The sequence below is a fragment of the Emydura macquarii genome, unplaced genomic scaffold (assembly GCF_026122565.2).
Source record: "Emydura macquarii macquarii isolate MOO-44397 ecotype Brisbane River unplaced genomic scaffold, CSIRO-AGI_Emac_v2 contig_1477, whole genome shotgun sequence".
NCBI classification, from domain to species: domain Eukaryota; kingdom Metazoa; phylum Chordata; order Testudines; family Chelidae; genus Emydura; species Emydura macquarii.
This window is the reverse complement of record NW_027131614.1, coordinates 6,000,506-6,024,488: the sequence shown is the minus strand read 5'-3', so window position 1 is coordinate 6,024,488 and position 23,983 is coordinate 6,000,506. Positions and strand designations below refer to the sequence as shown.

The 23,983-nt window shown below is 40.1% G+C and overlaps 1 long non-coding RNA gene across 4 annotated transcripts in view; it reads right to left on the bottom strand.

Annotated features, from left to right (window-relative positions):
* LOC137156804 (uncharacterized) overlaps positions 1-23,983 on the bottom strand; it is a 109,845-nt gene that overhangs the window by 22,575 nt on the left and 63,287 nt on the right. Inside the window, exon 1 of one of the 4 annotated variants that reach the window (XR_010920904.1) lies at positions 19,600-19,702. The exons of 1 other annotated variant lie outside the window; for it this stretch is intronic. This is a non-coding gene — a long non-coding RNA (uncharacterized lncRNA). Of the gene's footprint in view, positions 1-17,069; positions 17,194-19,599; positions 19,703-23,983 lie in introns of those variants that run through there. 2 more of the 4 variants (XR_010920902.1, XR_010920903.1) reach the window with 2 other exon arrangements.

Sequence of the window (23,983 nt, the reverse complement as noted above, 5' to 3'; positions counted from 1 at the left end):
ACAATTATATGTGCAATGGGGTACGCCAGATGTTTTCACAGGAAAGACCAAAGAGTCACTTGATTATACAATGTGGTTATCAGGTACCTGGCTATCACCCAAAGATGGGTGGCTACACAATACATGTTAAAATGCTAAATTGTATGGAGTAACTTCCCATGGGGCCAGGAAGACAGGGGGGCACGTACTGATACTTATCAGAACAGGAGTTGTTGGTTTACAGACATCAAAAGGGCTAGAGTTCACAAAAGGAGTTTGCATTTAAATGTGGTCCTGAGACATCCTGTGGGATTTTAGCATCTTTATCTCAGTCTCAGTTTGGGGCATCCTGTCAATGATTTAACCTGAGAGCTTCCATCACAGTTCAAGCTACCCAGTTTCAGGCCAGGCCTTCTATGACCAGTTTCAGGCCAGGCATTCTATTAATCAATTCTATGATTAATTTTTTGATTCCACTTTGATACCACATTCCTGGTAGACAGGCTTTCACAAAGACTTTGAGGAAGGATGACGAGTAGTACAGGGTAGCAGCAGGGGGCAACCCCAGGTTTAGAATACCAAAGAAAGAGGTATACTTCAAACTAATCATTCTCTCCAGCTACATCAATCAAGGATTGATAAAATTTTCTTATCTACTACATATTTTCACTCACCAATTTTGGTCCAAACTCTCATCCATCAAACACTTGGTTGACTATGGACTAATGGGAGCTACATCCTAGGACAGTTTTTAACAATTATACTTGGAAGGAGATTAGTAAGAGTAACAGCTCTGATTTAAATACTGAGACTGTTATAGAAAAGTGGACTTCGTGATAATTCATGTCAGTTGGCATTGAAAGAGCTCTATTTTTGGTGAGGTAATTCTGGATGATCCCAATATTTTTCTTTCCATTAACTGCTACCCCAAAAATGAAAATGGTCCAGCTACCCATACCTTAGGTTCACCTCTCTGTTTTGCTTACAGTGGGTTCTGCAGAAGATAGTATCTATGACTTTTACAGGCCAGATGCCAGAGTCTCAGGACAATTCACTGGTATGTGAATAGCAAAGTAATGTTAAGTGTACTAATTCACTCAAATGTTAATTTAGTTCAAATGAAATGTGAATGATATTGTCTTCATTTAGCTATAACCTATTGATTGCTATCTATTACATTATGTATATCCCTGTACTTAATTAACTCTAGATCAAAAGTGTGTGTTAGTATTAAGATGAGATGTGTAAACTTCATGAAAACTAATGAAGGATTGTTGTATGCTGATACATTACAATTTACATAACGTATATCCCGATAATTACATTTACCCATCAAACACAATTGGAGCCTTGGAAATGTAAATGAAGAAGGTTGCTAACTTCAAAGCATGGGTCATTGAGTTCACAATGGGAATTCACAGACTCAATCTGTATTCCTCATGCACAACCAACAAAGGAAGGCCCATGTGGTACAAAACCTGTCAGCTAGCTTTTTGTGTGAAGAAGATATAAAAGATGGATTCAAGGAAACCTTCATCCCTGAACTGTTTGGACACTCACAGTGAAGCATTCCAGATGTAAGACAGAGATCCCCAAAGTTATTCTGTGTAACCCTAAGAGACTTTTGGAGACTGACAGATTATTACATCTCTCCTAGAATTTTGGAAATACAAACTTTGACTCGCCTGTTAATGTATTTTATCTGCTTTACCCTCTCAATAACTCTGATTTCTTTTTCTTAGCTAATAGACCTTTAGTTAGAAAAATTGGCTGCTTTTAGTTAGAGAAATTGGTGTGAACTCAAAAGTATCCATTGAACCGGGGTTAAATGACTAACCCTTTGGTGTTGGGGGTAACTTAATGTGATGTGATAGTGACTAGTATCACAGAGTCCAATTGTCTGGGTGGTAAAATAGGCTGGAGAGCCTAAGGAGGCTGTATGTGAGTCATGGTAAAACTAATATAGTGATCCAGGAGTTCACATTTCTTACTGACTTGGTGAAACCCAATTATAGAACATACCACCAGTTTGGAGTGTTTGCTCTGTTTTCTGACAGTCTGACCTGAGATTGGCACTCCCAGTTGAGAGCCAGTCCAGACAGCATGACAGTCTCTTTCTGAATAATAACCACAGACAATAGCTAATGCATCATTCCACATTACAGTATGGACAATCCACCCCAACCCAAAACAGCATTCCAATTGTCAAGATTTTTTGATGTCATGGCTATGCACTGACTCCCAGTGATGCACAGCTAGAAACTTATCACTTACAGAAAAAATCTGTAGATCTGCTATGTTCACTGACGGTTGTTGCCATTTTCCACAGCTGGCCACTGATTCTATTTCTACCTTCCCTCAGGAGACTTTTGTGCTGCTTCTCTGCCCTCTCGGGGCCTAGCTTCTTTCTGAAGCACTTCATGCTGCTTCACGTAACTAAAGCTCATCACCGAAGTCTGTCTGCAGGCGATTTTCCCAGCTTACTCTGAGCTGCCTTTACTCGACTCTAGCTTTTGCCAATACATTCCTAGACAGGGAGGAACTTCTTACCTTGTCTCTTCTAGGTCCCTCCTAACTGAGACAGCCGCTGTCTTTATGTAATCATCTCTGATCCCTCCCCTCCACCCGCACAGCTTGGGTCAGTCATTATAATTAAGTCTGCATATCACATTCAGTCAGTGGATAGATGTCAGGTCTTAAGCAAGGTTAAGCCCAAATTGCCTTAAAGGGCCAGCCTGTTTGTTACGCTCCCAAGTTTTCTCTGCAGTGGACCTAAAGAGCATAAATTTGACCTATGTAAGAGCAGTGGGAAATGCAGAATGGCAGCCATTTTGAATTAGCCCTTTTAGCAATACTACTGACCAGAGACTGGTTAAATGAAACAAGTGATGTGAGCCAAGTAGAATGGCCATGACTGTTTAATATTGAACATATGGAGAAGAACGTCACTGGGATGGTCATGTCTGAATGGGAAGTATATTGGCAAGCTAACAGCCTTATGTATCATGACCTCATATCCCCACTTTTCAGAGGAATCTCTGAGGAGTTCAAAGAAATACTTTCTTTGACCAGATATTGATTAAAGCTCCTGATATCCAGGATGCTCCTAGCCATGGTCTTTAATAGAAGGGCAACTCCAAAGGCCTTAATAAAAAGCTGGTTACAGTCAGGCTCCAGAAACTGATACAACTGTCTTCTACTGAAGCCTTTATGACAAGCCATTGCCCTCTCAGTGGGTCTACCAACTTCAAGCATTGGGACTCAGCATGTGGCAGAGGCTCCTGCTTTGAAGGGGACAAGACAAGACACATCAGCAGTGAAGCTAGGCTTAGCATGAATTTATATATGTGTTCTGCACAGCTGAAGCTGACTCAGGCTTACACATCAAGGATTTCTCCATTGAAGTACACAGGCTGGAGAGCCAGAATAGCCGCTCAAGAGACACAACTCATTCAGGGAGTTCCTTCATGGTCTGCAGTCAAGTAGGAACTAACTGGAAGGTAAAAAAGAGTCAGTTAAGATTGGAGGCAATGATCAGTTATCACTAAGATGTGATGGCTTGTGCTTCTATCAGCAGTTGCTGCCTTTAGAGATGAAAAGCTGTGAAAGCTTAGGTAGTTCCACCTCTCTCACAGTGTGGAGTTGAGAATCCTGTACAGATGGTATCTGTAGAGAACTATTATCTCCATTTTACAGATTTCTTTAATTTCTGAGGCAGAGGCAAAATGGCTCCCAGAGCAACAGAAAGATTCACTGAGAGGCATGCAGCCCTACATTCCCTCCTCTCTCCTAACTCTGCATTCTTTCTTCCTTGATTCACTCAAATTAAAGGTCTGGTCCTCCTCACACTGATGTCTGTGGCAAAACCCTTACTAAACTTCAGTAAGAGCAAGATTAGATTCTATGTAAGCTTCACAATACCCTTGTGAGATGGGTAGGATGCAGGGTTTAGAAAGTGTTATGTCTTAAGCCTATCTCTAGCAAATAGAGCGAGAAGAAAAATGACCATGTAGTTTTTGGCTTACTTGTTGCATGATGTTTTGGATACTCAGCTTTGTCCTCAATTCTGCACATTGCCCTTTTAAAGATAGCCATCTATTTCTCCCTGTATAGCTTGGCTCCCAAGTCCCAAGACCACGAGTCCATCCTTCTTTCCCCTAAGAATGCCAAATGCTATCCCAAAAAGACTAAACTTGGTAAAGTTGGGCAAGTACTCCTGTGACGTTGGCCTCCCAGGGGAGCCATGCTGAGATAGCTTAAAAAGGACAAACTGCAAAGAATGGGGCAGGCAAAGCCCTAAATACTGGTGGTTTTTCTTCCACAAGATATACAAGCCAGCAACAAACAGCTTCTGATGACCTCATTGGTCATTCAGTAGACAAAAACACAGTTTCCTTAAGCTATCCAGCCCTTTGGCTAGCACCCAGACAGCCAAGTCAAATATGACAGGGATTACTGAGAATCTTTATCCATCGTGTGTAAAAAAGTTCTACCAATCCCAAAGGATTGGACACATTACCAAACAAATCAATGAATAGTTAAGATCTTACCCAAATACACTCTTAAAGCCAATGCTTATTAACTCATCTAATGTTTATTTTAAAAAAGAAAGAGAGTAATGGTTAAAAGGTCAGTATACATACACAGATGAAAATAAAACTTAGGTCAGTTTCAAAGTAGAGATGATAACTGAATTGCAAAATTCTTAAATTGCAAAGTCTCTGAAATTACCCAAACAGCTTGGGGTCATCAGTCCTTGTTTAGAGCTCCTTTGCTAGAAATCCAGTCCAGAGAAATGAAGAGTAAATAGTCTATGTGCAGAGTTTGTTCAAATTCTCCCATGAGAACCTCGAACAAGATGTATGTAAACAACATCAAATAACTACCAACAATACACTTGCATATTAAAGCTGTAATCTACTTATGAGGAATGACCACCCCCCTACCATTGTATTTTTATATAATATGTCTTTAAAGGTCAGATTTGGACCATGCAGTTTGTAAAGTTGCTTAGCTCTTTCTGGCCTAGCATCACAACTCCAAAATTGTATTTGTGAACATTTAAATGCATTCACAAGTTTACTTTGGACTAAGCTCATGCCACTGTTGTGGTATATTCCAATGGAACAGTTTTTCTGTCAGGAATGTTTACTTACCAGACTAGACCATTTCCAGCAAACACTCAAGACTAGCCATTAAAATTGAATATCAAATTCATAATTATGAGTATTCACCAACACTGAAGTCTAAAAGTTATGTTCATCCAGGCCCTTATTCAGGCAAGTGTTGAAAGCAGGACTTTTAAGTTCTAGCTGAAATAGGAATGGACATAAGGACTTAAACATCTGCTTGACTCCCACTGACTTACACAAAACATTCAGTGCTTGGGTACAATTAAAACAAAAAATAAAAAGGGGTAACATACATCAAATAAACTGTTCCTTGTAAATTTTAATATTAACCCACAGGTACCCTACTATAAACAGATTCCTACCACACTGATTTGTTTGGCAAGACGGAAAAATGATAATTGTCTACGTTTTAATGAGAATATTAATTATTGACATGGTAGTTGAGGGAATGAAGGTATGTGCCTCAGTTGCCGTGATATGATTGTAGGTTAGAAATACTTGAGCCCTGACCTTTTTAATGATAGCTGCTCCCCATTTCTCATTCTGAGTGCACAAGTTGAAAGCCCGCCTCTTTCCCATCCTCCCTCCTTTGTGTCTGAGTGTGCATCAAAATAAAGAGGAAAGTGAGGATGGTTTTCTGCTGCAGCAGTATGAGGAATAGAACAGCTTGTTGTCAGCAGGACATCTCATTGTTCTTCCAGGCCCCCCTTGGCAAGGTGTTGAACATTTCTCAAAATGTTCACTTGATACTTCTCTCCACCACCCCCTCCCCACCCAGGCAGTACTGCCTGTTCACTCCATGGGGGTGGAGGGGTAATTTCCAACTGAGATAAATTGAAAGCCTTTTAAAGCTTCTAAAGAAAATCAATAATGAGAAACAAAATATGTTTAGGCCTGGTTTTACTCAATGTCTACATTGCAGCTCGACATCTGCCTCCTAGTTTGGGTAGACAGACTCATGCTAGCTCTGCTTGACCTAGAGCACTAAAAATAGCGGTGTGGACTCTGCAGCACAGGCGGTGGCTTGGACTAGCCACCTGAACTCAGACCCTGGGGGTTAGGAGGGCTTGGACTCAGGTAGCTAACTCAAGCTGCTATCCATGCTGCAATGCCCACACTGCTATTTTTAGCACGCTCGCTCAAGCAGAGGTAACAGGAGTCCATCTATCCAAGCAGGGAGGCACACTCCCACCACTAGTGTAGACATACTCTTAGATCCTATTAATATAAATCCTGCGGGTGGAACAACCAGACTCAGCAAGAACCAAACCATGAATGATTTGCATGACTTAGATACACATTCACAGTGCACACGGTGGGCAACCAGAGGCTTAACAACTGCATACAATTGTTTTGTGTGTATAGTTTATGTTCTTACAGTTTTACACAGCTCCCTTTTAGTTTTCTATTATTTTGCCCAAATATGAAATAATATTTTGCATTTTAACAACACTTCGCATCTGAAAACATCAAAGAATTTTAATTAAGATTCACTTCACCATTAACATTAAGTCACAGGCCTATTGTGAATCTTTGTTGCGGAAGTACTGCTTTACCCATTCTGCAGATGAGTATGGGCATGTCTGCACAGTGATGTAGTGTGCAGAGAGCCAGGATCTGACTCAACAGGACACTAAGATTGCCACACACTAACTAACCATTTCAAATGGAAGCGCATCAAAGTGCACAATGGAATTTTAAGTGCAACATGATAGGGTCTGCACAGCCAGTTAGGGTGCAATAAGCTAGTGCACTGTAAATTCCCACCCTGTCTTGCTGTGTACCAAATCATAGTCAAGCCCTCCATGGAATCATAAAGAGGTTAAGATATTTGTTCTAGGTCACACAGTAGAGTCTAAAAAAATAAAAATTAAAAAAGCCAACTTGTTATTCTCACAATGCAGGATACAAGTAATTCCCATCAGAATCAAGTATTCACTTGTATTCAGTGACAGAAGGACAGAGCATAGCAGCACATGGAAAAAACTGATCCCAATGTGAAAGTGCCTTAATTCAAGTGTCCTTGAGAATAAGGAAGGTCCTCAAGGCAGAGCTCTGTGGCCTATAGGATAGTGCAAAAAGGGAAGCCTTACTGAGGTGTCCTTATCAGAGAGTATGTCTACACTGCCACCGCAGCAGGAATCGAGGGAGCAGCAGCATTTGAGCAGGTCTGTGTAGACCTGCTCAGTCGATTGAAAACTGCTCTCCAGTCAACTCAATTAAATCACCTCCCAGAAAAGAGTAAAGTTGCGTCGACGGCAGGGATTCTCCCGTTGACGCAGCACCGTAAAGACACCAGGGTAGGTCAACGTAAGTACATCAATGGGAGATCCGCAAGCTACATAATGTAGCTTGCAAATCTCCCATCGACCGCCACTGCCAGTGTAGACCAGCCCTTGTTAAGTGACATGTTCTTAACGCAACCATCTATAACTGAAGTCTCAGTAACAAATACATCCTTAACTGTGGCTTCTTTAAACAGGGCAATTCTTAATCAACGCCTCCAAGACTAAATAAAAGAAGTGTTTGTAATAAATGCTGTTTTTAAGTGGGAGAATATTTCAAAAGCATTATTTAAAACACTTTGATAAAGGCATAGCAGGTTAACACAAATATGCCAAAAATACAGATGAACATAACGTTGAAAAAAAGTTTTCTTTAAATTTGTGTTTATTTTCCAGTCTTTAAGGATGAAAAGTGAAACCAAATTTAAAATGGAAAGCCAAATTTAAAATCAACACACAAATGTATTTTCCCAAATGTGTTCAGCTCAATTAAAAAATGGATGACAATTTTGCACAAGCCTTATAAAAGAGAGTTAGTGTTTGATCCAAGAACTAATTTGTGAAGTTTAATCTCCAAAAGTCTTAACTGTACAGAAACTTCCACTGCTATCAGATGCTAATATCTGTGAATCATTAATACAAAGATAGAACATATAAAAAGTATTTTGGATTATAATTGGGGGAGCAGCAGGCGTTTTAAAATCTAACAGGGAGAAAGTCCTGGGGCCAAAGAAGAGCCTTTTCTTTGCATTAGGAAATTTCATTCAGGTTCACAGACATGTAAACTGCTGAAAATTACTATTTCCCTTGAGTCTCTTGCTTTTTCAGCAAAAGTGTAGTAGCATGCCAAATAACTGAACATAACATTCAAATCCAAGGCTGCTGCTCCGTGCCTCCCCAACCAGCAGCCAACACATGACCCATCCCCCATTTCTTATAATGCATAAGGGGCATAATTAAATTCTGGCATTTCCTAACAGTGGTTGACTTTGCAAGGTTACACCATTTTTAACATCATTTTTGATATGCATACAGTCTTTGCCTATAAAATTGTCCATCACTGTCTCTGAGCATTGAACAATAATTATATGTGTGTGTGTGTGTATGTATATATATATATATATATATATATATATATATATATTTCTCCCAGTTTTATCACCAACTGAACCATACTGACATATAACATATCTTGTTATCTACTGGGGTTATCTATTATCTATAGTTATTCTATATAGTGTTATCTATTCACTAGTGTTAGAGTGTCCACTGTTCCAGAACTCAATTGATAGGTTAGTCTTCAGCATAGGGTTAAAAGAAAGCTTAGCTGGAGTAACTCAATTGTTCAAAACAAAGGTTCTGCGTACGTAAATCTTCCAAAATGCCCAGTCTTCTCTTTTCTCTTGGACAAATATGCTCTTCCTCAGAGGCTCTGGGTGTCAGCCAACGCTTGTCCACACTCATCTTCAAGAACATTCCTGTACTGCTTAGCCAACCATTAGCTGACCAATTTTGTCTCACTTCAAAATATGAATTTTCAACAAAATTGCGTCTATCAGCACATGAAGCCTCCAGCTAGTGATGAACCCCCAGAATAACAGTATCATTACAAAGAGAGATATTCCAGTACAGTGCTGCACTGTAAGTCTATCCTGTCCAGTTTAGAAGTATATAGCTCTTAGACCAAGGATTGAATTAGGCTGCTAGTGTTGGCTTGTTGAGCTGGTTCTTTTTAATAGGCTGCGATCTTGTTTTGCCATCTTGTCATTTTAAAAACAAATTCCTCAGCTGGTGTAAATCACTATAGCTCCACTCCTTTTAGTATCTCAAGTGAGCTGAGCTTGATTTGGTTGAAAGGGTTTGGGAGAGTACAGCTAATTTTCTTTCTTTCCCTCCCTTTTGCTCCCATACAACACCTGAAAATTTTCCCAGTTCAATATAATGCTTTAGTACTTCAATGTAGTCGTCCATAGATTTTCTGATAGCCTCATGTTTGGACTTAGAATAACAAAGGGTTAATGTTATCTAGCCACCTGGGAAGTATATTTAAAAGGTATATAAAAATTGAATAACTGGAACTTCTTCCATCCTGCGCAAGAAATTTGCAGTGAAGCTAGTGCCATTATTAAACCAACTGCCTCTAATTTAGGACTAAAGTAAACAATCAGGTTTATTAGCTTTGAAATGAAAACTAGCACATTTTGCCTCTTTTCCCATAGCCTAGAAGAAGTTAATTGTTAAGTGTATGAAAACATCACTTTTAGAAATGTTTCTATTTGAATTAGACAAGTGTTGTGTTAAAAGAATAGAACTGAACACAATGAAAGCATGAAAGGATTAATTTACATGAACATATTATAATATCCAGCAAATTATTTGATTTAAAGTTCAAAGATAATTTTTAAAAGCCAAAAGCAATTATATTTGACATGCACACAAATCTAGGTTTAAGGGATAGTCTGAGTCCTTAGTCTTTGAGATGCATATTCTCCTTTCTCAAAAGCTAATTGGTTTCTAATGGGACAGTGTCAGCCATTCCACAAGTCTCTTCTGATATTGCCCTCTAACAACATAATCTATGCAAGCAGTGTTATTCAACATAAAGGGGCTAAACCTTGCTCAGCAGGAGACCCATGTGTGACCCTGGCAGACCAGGTGCCAGTTCGTGCCGATCCCAGGTCAATTCACTTGTGTATTATTATAATTGTTAAATATATAAGAGTATAGTTGGTGGTTAAACTTCATGAAAATTGATGGGAGGTTACTTGCATTGTCTTCACTTATGTGTAACCTGTTATAATGTAATAGCAAAGATTTACATTGTATATACTCCGTAACTAAAATAAGCCATCAGACAAGAAAGAAGCCTTGTGAAATGCAAATGAAGAACTTTAACAGAAAAGTGCTAATTTCAAAGCAAGTGGTCATTGTGTGTGATGATCAGAGGTCAAAGACTTGAAATGCATTCCTTGCTCTCCATCACCAAAGGAAAAGCCCATGTGGGTAGTGACATGTCAGCTTATTTTCTGTGAGAAGAAGGTGTAAGAATGGCTTCAAGGAAAGACCCTTTATCTCTGGACTGTTTGGACTTTTGTTCAGAATAACTGAATGAGAAGATGGAGATCCCCAGAGTTATTCTGGGTAGCCCTGAGAGACTTTTGGGTAACTGGCAGATGACTACATCTTTGCTACCATTTAGAATTATAGACTGAGACTCACTTGTACGTATATTTTACCAGCTTTAACCTCTCAATAACTTTCACTTTTCCTTAGCTAATAAACCTTTAACTAGTTTACTACAGAATTGGCTACCAGCATTGTCTTTGGTGTAAGATCTAGAGTACCAACTGATCTGGGGTAAGTGACTGGTCTTGTTAGACTGGGATCAATCTGATGTGGTGTGATTTTTAGTATAAGTGACTGTGAACGTGCCCTTCTGGGGGCAGCGTCGGGGGGTTCCCCTCTGAGTCCTTCCTAGAGGGGGACCGGTCTTCCTGACTCTCCCCTGCTGGGAGGTCACCTAGTCCTTCACCCCAGCCCTAGGCAGGACGGGCGAGCCAATAGTCTTTCGCCCCGGCCCTAGGCAGGACGGGCGAGCCAATAGTCTTTCGCCCCGGCCCTAGGCAGGGCGGGCGAGCCAGCCGTCAGCCTAGTGGCTGGCCCGTAGGCGGGGCTGGCAAACAAGCAGCATAACACCCGGCCCATAGGCGGGGCTGGCAAAGCAACAAGCAGTCTAGTGCCCAGCCCGTAGGCAGGGCTGGCGAAGCAACAAGAAGTCTAACGCCCGGCCCGTAGGCAGGGCTGGCAAGGTAACAGGCAGTCTACTCTCGGGGGTGGTAAGGAGGGTAAGGTTCTCCTGGGGTGGCTCGGGAAGTGGGGAGGGGGATGCAGGCCCAACCATCTCCACTGCATCCCAGCCCAGGGCCCTAGCAGTGGCAGAGGTGCCTGCCACTACGTTGGCGGGGCTCCGGCCGCAACACGCCAATCGGGTTGCCCCGTTCTCAGCCCCTGTTTAGGGCTGTGCCTGGGCTTCTTCCTCCCCATACTCACAGGTACCTGATTCCTTCGGGTCACCGGGGTGTGGTAGTCCCATCAGGCCCTCCTCATCTACCGGCGGCAGCTCTGGCAACTCCATGGGTTCCTCCTCGGAAGGGAGCTCCTCTAGGTCCTCCGGCCCCCAGGCTGCAGGTAGGGCTGGTAGGTTCTCTGGGTCCCAGGCTCTGTACTGCTCAGGGCTATCCTCCTCCTGTTTCCTGGCAGCGGGTAGCCCGGATGGGCCCTCCTCTGGCTCCCAGGCAGCGGGTGACTCAGGTGGACTCCCCTCCAACTCCCAGGCAGCGGGTGACTCAGTAGGTTCTCTGCCAGTCCCCAGTCTGGGGTTAAAGCTGGCCGCTCCCCCTCGGCGTGGGCCTTGGGCCTGGTTCTAGCATGGAGCCTCCAGGGAGAGGCATCCTTCTCCCTCGGCCGTCCCTGCCTGCCTGAGCTCACAGGCTGGGGTTTTAAAGGCCTGGCCCTGCCTCCCTGCTTCCGGTCAGGTGGGGTCCGTCCAGCTTCTAAAGGCCTGGCCCCGCCTCCCTGCTTCTGGCCAGGTGATCCCCTTCTGAGCTCTAGCAGCCACGGTGGGTTTGGTTCTCCCTCTGGGTCCCTCTCAGAAGGGAACCACCCCTCCCGGCTACAGTGACCTTTTATCACAATGTCCAGTTTGTCCGGGTGGCAAGATAGACTGGAGCATCTAAGGGGACTGTATGTGACTCCATGGTAAGAGATCTAAGATTTCACATTTGGTACTGGTTTGATGATGTATTAAAATGTATACTTCTCCCCAGTTTATCAAGCGATTCAGATCTCACTGAATCAATGTCCTGTCTTCATTATTTATCACTCCCCAATTTTTGTGTCAATGGCAATCTTTATCTGTGATGCTTTTATGTTTTCTCTCAGTTTATTGTCAAAAATGTTAAATAGTGCAGGGCCAAAAAATGATTCCTGAAGGACCCCACTGGAAACAACTTGCTCAATGAAGGGGCTCCATTTACAGTTACATTTTGAGACTTATCTGTTAGCCAGTTTTCAATATATTTGTGTGCCATGTAAATTTTATTTCATTCTAGTTTTTTAAATCAAATGTCACACATTACGAAGTCAAACACCTTACAGAAATAAAAGTATATTATGTCAACACTATTATCTTTATCAGCTAAATGTGTAATCTCATCAAAAACAAGGGATCTGCTACCCTCATTTAAATATGGAACTGCAGCTGCTGAAGACTATCGTGGTCCCAGAATAGAATGCTCTAGCTAGATGAAAGAAGTAATGTACATGGAATATTGCATTGTGGGACCAGTAGTAATCTGGTAGCTTGTAATTAACAGTATTATTTAACACAAACTCATTATACAGCTGAAATTGTACAGAGTTAAGATTGTTTAAATGCCTTAAGTTAGGAATTCCGTATTTTAACATATTTGGTTCTCTTTTTAAGTTTAACCTTAACTCTGAATATCCTGGGTTTGTACTGCTTATTTGGGGGATAATTAAAATATTCTTACAAATTTTTACTTAGCCTTAAATTACTGTCACCTGCTTTCAAGTTTAAACTGGTGTTATATGTAGTTTGTCCAGGAATTCTAACCTGAAATTTGATATAAACCAAAGTAATTCCATTTGTTTAAAAATAATTTATTTTGATTTACATGAGTGTAACTGAGATCAGAATCTACCCCTCAGAGTTCAGATTTGGTACGGATAAAGATATACATTTCCGCAGCTTATCCTAAACTTTTATTGATATGAAACTTTGTTCCAAATTCTGAGTTTCAGTTACATCCGTGTAAATCCAGAGTAATTCCATTAGTTTTAAGTAGGTAATTTTGGATTTACACAGAGGTAACAAAGAACAGAATTTATGTTCTTTCAAGTAGGAATTTCACGAGACCAGGTTCTTGTGAAGTTTCTGCTTCTAACTCAAAGTGCAGAAAGAACAGCATCTCAGATATTTCTATCCTCTCTGTTCCAGTCCTAGCTTGAACCAGCAAGTATCCAAACATATTCAAATTTGGCTCTAGAAATTTTTGAAGGCTCTGGGATGGTTCTCACTTTTTCCTTTCATCCACCACTACATAAGTCCCACTGACTTTAGAGCATATACATTGCACTTACCTTCTTTCACCAGGGCTGAATTTTGCCCTCATAGGTCACATCCTCAGCTGGTATAAGTCAGTGTCACTCTACGAAATTTAATGGTTATGTTGATTTGCACCAGCTGAGGATTTAGCTCTATGTGTTTAGTAAAAAAAAAAAAACTGTGTAAGTGATTTAGTCTATAATTTTCATAAGTTTTTGGCAGCTTTTGGATTCATGCATCTTCGCTGGAGGATTCACTCATGCGGAGTAGAAAAGCGGGATATGTATTAGAAAGGAAAAGCATTATACGAACATAGACAGGCAATGCTTTTTGGCCAATCCATCCCATTTTTTGTCTGACTGTAAAAACTGGTTGATAGCTTTGTTGCTGGCAAATAGCTCGGTTTGGTGGATCTTTGCAAAATCTCTGAATCTAGGATTACATTTAGCATCTGAAAGAAGATATAAGAGAGGTAATGTCATTCAGTTCCAAACAAGTTGCTTTTGCAATCTTATTGATATACATGATGTGGCAACACTATCAGATTTTACCACATTAAAAAACATTTAGAAATATCCCGTTTTCAAATTAAGGTGCACAGATATTCAACTCAGTGGGGAGAAAATAGATTAGTTGTATTGGTTTCACTGAAGTCAAACCTGTGATACTCAAGTCAATGTATAATTGCTTTAAAAAACTTTAGTATGGAATTATATGTATGTATTCCTTTTATATTGCAGAGAGCTTGTTAAGACATTAGCCATGTTACAATAAAATATTTTAACATCATAAATCATATAAAAGTATCAAAGAACTCTTTTTTTGTATAGACCACCTCACTGTACATATTTGTGCCTGCAACAAGTTAAGAGACCACATTGTTATATGCCAGTAAAAGTATCCTACAGTCACTGTGTAACTCCTAGAGAAACCTGTCAAAGGTAACAGATGTGCTACAAAAGAGATAAAAAATAAAGAACGTCTATTATCAGTTTAAGGATAGGACAGACGTTTTCTTCAAAGTTTTTCCTGTTATGAAACCTCACCAGTGAATAAAAGTATCTAATGTATTATTCAGATAAAGGCCTGTGAACCTTAAACAGAAGGAAATCCACGCCGCCTTGCATTGCTTTATCAAGTCTATATTAAGAGCTCCATTAACTTTAAAGAAACTGTTTAAATAACATTAAGGCTGTGACCCAAACTGACAAAAGTAAGAAATCAGCCATCTGAATTTCCATCCTTAAAATATGCCGCTGCGGGAAAGAAAAGGAACAATGGTGTGTCAGACTTTGCTTCTCATCTTGGGCTCTGAGAAGTGTTTGGGACAAAATAAGAACCAGTCTGAATCTTCACCTATCCTTTCAACTGAACCCAAACCAAAACTTTTAAAGGTTTGACAGTCTTCCCATCACCCAACACCATGCCTCACTTACAACTTTTGGAGCTAGTTTCAACGTGTGATGAAGAGGCCCATCAACCTCTCCATCAATCAGAACAGCAGCAGTTATGATGCAGAGCCCAGTTGACTCAAAACATTCAGACACAGAAAGGTGCAGTAGACATATATACTTCTATGTTTCACCTACTAAAACTAATAAATCTACTCATTTCACATTTATCCAGCACTTCACACTGCTTTCTCTTCCCTTGGCTGGGAGGACAGGCAAATAGCCCCTTATGAAACAGATACCAGTGTCATTGGAACAGAGACAACTAAACGAAACTTGTGTCAAAGCAATTATATTTATTGCCTGCATCTCTTTCCCTGGAGCTCAAGTCCCTGTGCCATCATATAGAAACACTTAATGATGTCTTTTTAGTTATGACAAGTAGTAGGCGAGCTAGAAAGGTTCTTTGCCTTCATTGTGTGTGTTAGAGACGAAGAGTCAGATCCTAATCTGGTGTGAGTCAGCGTATGGGAGCCAATGAGTTTTGCCAGTTTGCACTAATTGAGGATCTGGGCTGCAGTTACATTCTTGTTGCCTACTGTTTCCATCATGCATTTTGGCCCCAGTTCAGCAAAGCACTTAATTACATGACTAACTCTATTGTTGTTCAGCAAAGCATTTAAATACTTGCTTAAGCATGTGTACTGTAGTCATAACTTCTGCAATTTTTCTGTGATTTCACTTTCACAGTGTCCCTACTAGAAAACATAAAAGCAGTCTCCTGTAAATTACCTCCTGCAGTGAGATTCTTCAGCATCTGGAGGAAGAGAGGAACACCAAGTCTAAAAAACTTACCGACCAGGGGTGCTGGAACAGTTTTGATAGTGGGGGTGCTGACAGACATCGAACCAAACTGTAAACCCTGTATATGATGGAAACCACTTCAAGCCAGGGGGTCCAGCAGCACTCCTAGCACCCCTAGTTCCAGCACCCATGTTACTGACTGCACTTAATAGCAAAAAAAGGCTGCCTGCATCAGTGTGTAGTGCACATGGAGTTCATTGGTTTCAGTGTACAGCGTTAGAGAGCTGCCCTATTACTGTCTGCTTGTGCTAATGCATTTGATACTGCCCTCTCTAATAACCAGACCTCTTTATACCTCTGTTACGCTATTGTGAATTTATTAAGCTTGTTTGTAAGAGATATTCCCATTTTGCATTGTTCTCCAACTTATTTAAGTGCATCCCCAGCACACATACATTATAACACACATGGCAGAGGCACATTATAATGTATTGTCAAAGATACAGGTGACCTGTTCCATGGATGTTAGACAGAAAAGCTCTCCTGTCCAAGTTACAACCCATGAAAATGGACGTCAACTAGTCTGATTACAAAGAAATTGCATGCAATTTTTAAGTGTTGCTTTTTCTATGTGCCAGTTTTGCCTCTGCATACAGCATTAGTGAGACCAGTACTAGAATACTGCACATAGTTCTAGTCTCCACATGTTTAAATGATGTTGAAAAATTGGAGAAGGTGCAGAAGAGGGCCACAAAAATGATTCAAGCGCTGGAGAAAATGCCATACAGTGAGAGACTTTAGAGTTCAATCATGACTTGATTATGGTATATATGTGCCTTCAGAGGGAGAAAATACCAGGTATTAAAGGACTCTTCAATCTATCAGAAAAAAAAAAGGCAGCACAAGAATCAATGACTGGAACCTGAAGCCAGACAAATGTAAATAAGTAATTAGGCACACATTTTTTAACAGTGAGGGTGATTAACTATTGGAATTAACTATCCCCAAGCTTTACCCTGCCATCATCAGATGTGCAGAGGTGCCTCAGTTCCACCTATTTCTTTGCCACACAACTACTGCTCCAGAACAGAACGTTCTGTCCTGCTGTCTTGTTTATTAATATGTAACACAATATATAGCCCAACCCTTGCACACACAAAAAAAACCACCCTTCCATCCACACCTTGTCCTCAGACTTCCAGAGCTCTTCCACTAGGATCTGTGAATAGTATTTCCTCCAATGATCAGGATTCACTGCTGTCTTTTCATGCACAGCCCACTCCCTAATAGCCCTTTCTCCCCTTGGCTGCAGAGGTCCACAAAAGTTCCAACGAGCCCCTTGCCCACTCACCAGCTCCTTGCTATGCCCAGGCTCTTACCCTGGCTCAGAAAAGTCCCTCCGTAGGTTTGTTGCATGGGAAACACCTGCATCCACTACTATTTCCTCAAGTCTATTCCTCCCTGGAGATCCTCTCTACCAGCTAATGTTTATCACCTTAGAAAATAGCTTGGCTTTTATATCCTGCTTCCTCTCCCAGCAGGCCTTATTCTCAGGCACATGCTCCCATACGGGACTACCACACCCAGAATACATGGCCCTCAAGGGGCCCAGAGCCAGTAACAAAAGTTCTGAGCCAACAAGGTCCTTAAGGGATCAGCGCCCTGCTACATTCTTATAACATAAGCAAATGCAGTCTAAATTCCCCTTCCCCTGCACAAAGAAAAAGGAAGATCTGGAATTGATTATTATCCAAGAAAGTGGATGACAAGACAAAACTAAAGAAAGCTCCAGATGACACCTCACTACAGCAGTGATCAGCCAAATCTCCACAGGAAAGAAACACTGACACACATATTTCTGTGACAAATCTAAAAACAGATTTCTGGGACGTGAGAGCAATTTGTCAGATGATCAGACAATCCATGAGGAATGACGTGTATCACAACGTGTCATGTTTTTTAAAAAACTAGAGAAAAATCACATCCTATCTCACAACACATCTTTTAGCTGCCCAAGGCACAAATTCATGTATGGTCCTTGAGTTGCAAATAAAACAGCCTTGAAACATTTCCACCAGCCACCATCATTACTAAGCAACACTTGCACTACCCTTGACAAATCATCCAGCAGGTCTGGAGGAATTAACCTGGATCTGGGAGTGAGAAGGTCCTGGCTCTACCTCTGACTATCTGTTTGCCATTGTGTACACCACTTAATCTCTCTGACTCAGTCTCCCCAACATGCCAAATAGGGGATCACAAAAATAAATTCCTACCTACCAACTGTATTGTGGTATTATAAGGATTGATTACTGAATGCAAGTGCTTTGAACACATAAAGCTCAAGAAATTCTAAGTATTGTTATTTAATCCTACTCACCACCAACACCTGCATCATTAAGGTTGGGTCAGCTCCCTATCCTCCTGAAGGAATCCTGCTCTATTGCCACATGGATTCACGGACATAGAAGTTCCCTGAATCCTCTTTTTGCTTAGTTCACCTGCACTACACATGGCAGGTTTTAGCCTTAAATCTGGGTTCCTGTAGAAGATACATTTTGCTTGTCTAAACTGCAATATAGCTGCTGGAATTCTTTTTACCACAAACAACCTGATTCTACTGTTTGTTATAGAAGTGTGCGGGACTTCCACCTGCAAGATGCTGAGTACACCGGCCCTGATCAAGCAAAGCATTTAAGCATGTGAGTAGTCCCACTGAAGTCAATTGAAGTTTAATTGTGTGTGTGTGTGTGTGTGTGTGTGGGTGGGTGGGATAGAAATGTGTCTGAGACCGAGACACTTTGAATTATTTCTCATACATGTACAAATGCAAAACCATTTCTTTGAAATGTTACAAAGAGAGTTTTCTCCCAGAATGAAGCCTTGTATGCTAAACATCAACCAGCACTGGACTTCTTTTTTGGAAAAATAAACCTTAAAAGATTGGGATTCAAATGGAAGTGCTGATAGACCCTTAACTATCGCAGCATGAATGGCACCACTACTGTATATTAACAACTGTAGTCATAAGATCTCAACATTTTCCCCTCCCCCTCTTTCCCCTGAGCTGCTCAAAATCTAAGTTCCTTTTTACTTTCTTAATAACCAAAAGTAAAAAAAAAAAAAAAAAAAAAAAAAAGTTCTGCTGGATTTTCTTCTGGTTTCCTAATGATCTTAACATCTCATAAGATGCCTTTGGTAAAGGAGAAAATCTTTTTTAAAAGACCCATTTTCCTGCTGACAGTACAGAGCAATCTTTCTGAAGTAACATCAGAAGACCAGAAGGGTGACATCCAAGCTACCTGTGCTGGCAAATATGAGCTCTGTAACCAATAGATTCTTTCCCTTCTTTACTCTGATTTTTCGAGCAAAATGCTTGTTTAAAAGAGATCAAAGAAAAAAATTCTGTTTAGTTGTTTAAATAAAACAAAAAAGCATTTTCATCAGTTGTCTGCCAGGATTCCCAAAAGTCAAAGCATATGCTAATCGCGATTTTAGTAAAGCCTCCCATGTAGCTAGCTTCAGTACGTAGCATGTTCTTAGTGCAAAAAGCATATCACAATATTATAAATAGTTTCATGTCACCTTGAATAGGTATGAACAATGGTACATGACCCATTTAGTGTTATTTTTTTTTTTTTATCTCTGTTGAGATAATGAACAAGGGTGAGTCTTGTACTGCTGCAAAAGCAGTAATGTCTACACAGAGACTAAACAAAACACATAACAGTTTTGGAAAGGAACAAAGACAGTCTTAAATGCAGCGACTCTCTAACGGTGCTGTGCATGAGGCTTGATCATGCAATTACTCGTGAGTAGTCCCATGGAAGTCAACAGGTTACCTCACATGGGTGAAGCTACTTATGTGCTGAAGTACTTACCGGACCGGGACTTATAAAATATCCTAAGCATTATCATGAATATGAAAAATTTAAATGTCTGCTTTTTCCACACAGAGGACCTCTGCAGTGATTTGGTGCCACTCTGTTAGAATCGGGAAATTCATTTTCTAGTCATGCAATTATAGGTAGACTAACATCACATGTTAAATAGTTTTGATTAATCTAACCCATGATGAGTAAAGAGAATCAGCCAAATTCTTTTTCTTTTTCCTGATATAAATACAGAGTGAGTCCACTGACTTCAGTGGAGTTGCTCTTCGTTTACACTCGTACAGATCAGAGGAGAAACTGACCATTGCTCATTTTTGAATATTAACGAGAATGCATTCTAATTTGTTAATTGTCTTTTTATCATGTTTGTTGTAACTGCCATCTTCATATAAATATATTTCTACAATACTGTCTGTTAAATATATAAATGTGCTATTTCTTTAAAATATAAATAGTCTTTGCATTTCAGCTGCTTAGGGCTGTTATTTTCCCACTGGGAACACACTATGTATGTGCAAGTTACATGAGAGAGGTGATTTACACAGCTCTCATTTCACATGCATGCAAGTCCTCCTAGTAAGGTTGGGATTCTGAATATAGCAATGAAAGACTCCAATATGATACAGCACTAGAATTTATCCTCTCTAAAGACCTTGAGCTTGATCTGGCAGTTGCTTTTCTCCTGAGGCAAGAATTAATTCTGCCCCTAGGTTGGCTTAAGTCTCTTCTGAGCAGAAACCGTCAATTATGACAAACTATGCTAAATTATTGATGATATCTCTGTGATGTAATGAAGCCTTTATGCTGCAGCAAAAGCCTTCTCTCTCAGGTTCACATAGGCAGGGGAAATGGAGCAGTTGACCGTGAAAATACAATATCTGTGGCTTGCTGAGCAGCAAAAGTGAAACAGACAGGTTCAAATTCATCCCCGATGCAACTCCATTGCCTTCAGAGGAATTACACCAGGGAGGAATCTAGCCCATAAAACCCAATTCTGCCCTGAATTGCACCCAGTACAATCTCAATGAGGCAATTTGCCTGCATAGAGCATATGCCAAAGCAGTATTTAGCCCATAAAGTGAACTACAGGAAGTCCTATAGCTTTGCTATTTTCATATAACCTTTATCATCTTATTTGCAACTGGCTGCTGTAAGCTGTAAAAACAAATTGGTAGCATTCCCCACCCTCACAAGACTGGTGCTTTGGGATATCCAGTCTTAGAGCCCAACCCAATAAAATAAGACATTCAGCTTCCACGCTATTGAAGCCAGGCTTTTTTTTTTTTTTTTAAACTGAATCTGGCCCTCAATTTTATTCAATACCATACAGCGCCATTTAGAGGGTAACCAAATATCACAGGAAATTCTTTTTATATAAATATTCAGAAATAAAAATACATATAAGTCACAGTCATTGGCACATTACAGTACAGTGAAGCCGTTCGTTTCTAATTAGGCTTGTGATCAGAAAGTAGCCAGTTTCACTTTCAGTCTCTTGGTGTGTTCTACAGTTTTGTCAGCCAAAAACCATTAGCTGTTGAATTTTTAATGATTCTTTATTGGATAATAAGATTTTGTTTTCATTTCTCTGTAACTGCTGGAGCCTCTGTTAATAATTATATTGCGGAAAAGGTTTCCACAGTAGGTGGGCCCCACAGTCTGTCTATAACACGGATTACCATTATGGAAAAACATGAAAACTAGAGGAAAAACACAAAGAACACTTGAGAAGCAGACTTGGTTTTGGGTGTGTACTGAATAGGGTTATTTCATTTCAAAAATTAAGCAAAATAAATTAATACATTCAATCTGGTGAAACCTATATTAAGCTACCACCCTATAGACCAGCAAAAGTCAGTCAAATAGTTGCAGCAGTCTTTATTTAAAGGTCAAATAAAACTGCACTAGATACCTTAGGGATAACTGGAAGTGCTTCAGGCTTTGGTGTCTGTCTTGAATGGAGGCGCTGATTTAATCCCTTGAAGGGGCATGTGTGGATCATTAGTTTCCTCTGTTCTAGGGTGCTGTTATGATGAGCCTAGCAGTCAAGTTGTTTTTTCATTTTTGATAGTTCTGATCCAGTTTCTTTCTGTGCTCAGGATTCCTCTGTCTCTACTTCACTTTCCTTGCTACTGAAAACTTGCTCTCCAACTGCTTTTCTTGGGACTTTATTTCGCCAATACACATAAGCCCTAAGCTCAGGATTCAGTGAGTTTTATGGGAGATATCTGTGTGCACCTAAAGGTGGGTTTTGATGCTCTGTATAAGGGTGGAGTGATCATCATCAGTATCAAATTCAAAGGCAGCAGCATGAATGAAACTTTTGTAATATTGGTGAAATTGCTGTTTCATGACACAGGCAAAAGCCAAGGAGTGAGTTTCTTGGTTTCAATAATAAATAATTTACTAAAAGCTTTAACTACGCAAAGTATTGCCTACCTGGATATTTTAATGAAAGAATACTAATGAAGCTGCAGTGAGGATGATCATGTTGAAGGTGATAAAGAATTTATTAGGGAGACAGCCATCAGAGGCTGTGTAGTATATGAAGCATAAAACTGCTATAACTAATGACAGCAAGTAGTTTAGGCAAGTAATGGACAGCAGAGCTACAAAAGGGAACATGGAGATATATTATTTAGTAATAGAGTTCTCATAAAAAAGTGAAATATGAGGTTGAAAGATTAATATGATTGCACAAGTCATTTTAAATATCCATATCCAACCTTTGCCTTTCAAAAGGAGTAGTCTGAATTTATGTCCATACAGCAACATGTAAGTCACAGCATTTATTTACATAGTTTATACAAACTACTACAGATCTGTGGGTTTAATTTATTAAAATAGTGTTTGAAAGTGATTTAATTTACTGCTTTAAAAATAGACCAGTCACTATATTTCTATCTGCCATGAGATCCATATTTTGTAGGTCAGATTATCAATCATTATATTGTAGAAGATCCAGGAATCTTCTCCCAGGATTGTTATGCCCAGTTTAGCTGCTGCTTCTGCTTTTATATTTTTCCTCCTCCTTTACCCTGAGTAGGATCCTTTCCTTTCCCAACCAGTGCTGGAAGCTGTATCTTTGTCCAGAGCACAGGTGGTAAAGCTAGCATTCACCAGCAGAAGGCAACATGAGTATAGGAAAAAAATGAGGTGATGGATGAGAAACAAGTTCTTACAACATTTCTCTGATCATCTATGGCTAAAAATATTTTATATTAATGAATCTCCATTATAGTTTTTTTTCTTTTAATCTTACAGAAGTTGAAGTGACATTATGGATTGAGCTAGAGAGGACAGACTTCCATCAGCATCCCACACTAGAACAGAGGTTACACACTGGCACACACTACAGCTGAGCAAGGGGACAACATTTTATTTAGGATTTAGTGACTAAGTTGTTTCACTTTTTCTTCTCTTATCCAAATTTTACCTATCTGAATTTCAGACACATCTGAATATGTGAAATATCAGATATATATGTCATTAACGGACCCACTAACACAAGTTATAGTTCTATCAGAGCCTTCTTTTTTTCAAATGTGTCTATGCTTATGCCAAAGCAAAAGAGCCAAATTTGAATATGTTGTCCAAAATGCGGATCAGTTTTAGTGCAGGTGTTTTTGTATGCAAGAAGTGTGACCCAGGAACATAGGATGTAGGACTGGAAAGGACCTCTAGTCATCAACTCCAGTCTCCTGCTGTCACAGGCAAACCTATCACATAATCCTAGTCATAAATTTCAAGCTCCATTTTAACCCTAGTTAAGTCATTTGCCTCCACTGCTCCTGTTGGAAGGTAATTCCAGAACTTCACTGCTCTGATGGGTAGAGACCTTCTAATTTTCAGACTAAGTATATTCATAGCCAGCTTATGCCTATTTATTCTTGTGCCAACACTGTCCTTAAACATAAATAGCCCTTCTCCCTCCCCGGTGTTTGCCCTCCTGATGTATTTATAGACAGCAATCATATCCTATCTTAACCATTGTTTTGCTGGGCTAAACAAGCCAAGCTCTCTTAAACACAGATACCAATGTTCATCACATTAAGTTAGTCATTGGGCTGCCACCCCCTTTGTTAAAAATAAGTAAAAGATTCTTGATCTTGTCACAGAAGAGCAGCTCAATATATATGGCCATTCATCCTTGACCCCTGGCTTTAATGGTATAACTCTAAGAGTGAATTTGACTCTTCAGTTTAAAAATGGGAAGAGTTTTCATGCAAAGATTCAAGCACAAGGATTCTTGTGGTCATCCTGAGTCATCGGTGGGTAAGATAGCTATTTTCTTTGTAAAGATCACAAGGATGTTTTTGCGTCCTGTATTAATCACGAAAGATGTACTTCTGGGAATGGCATCAGAGACCGG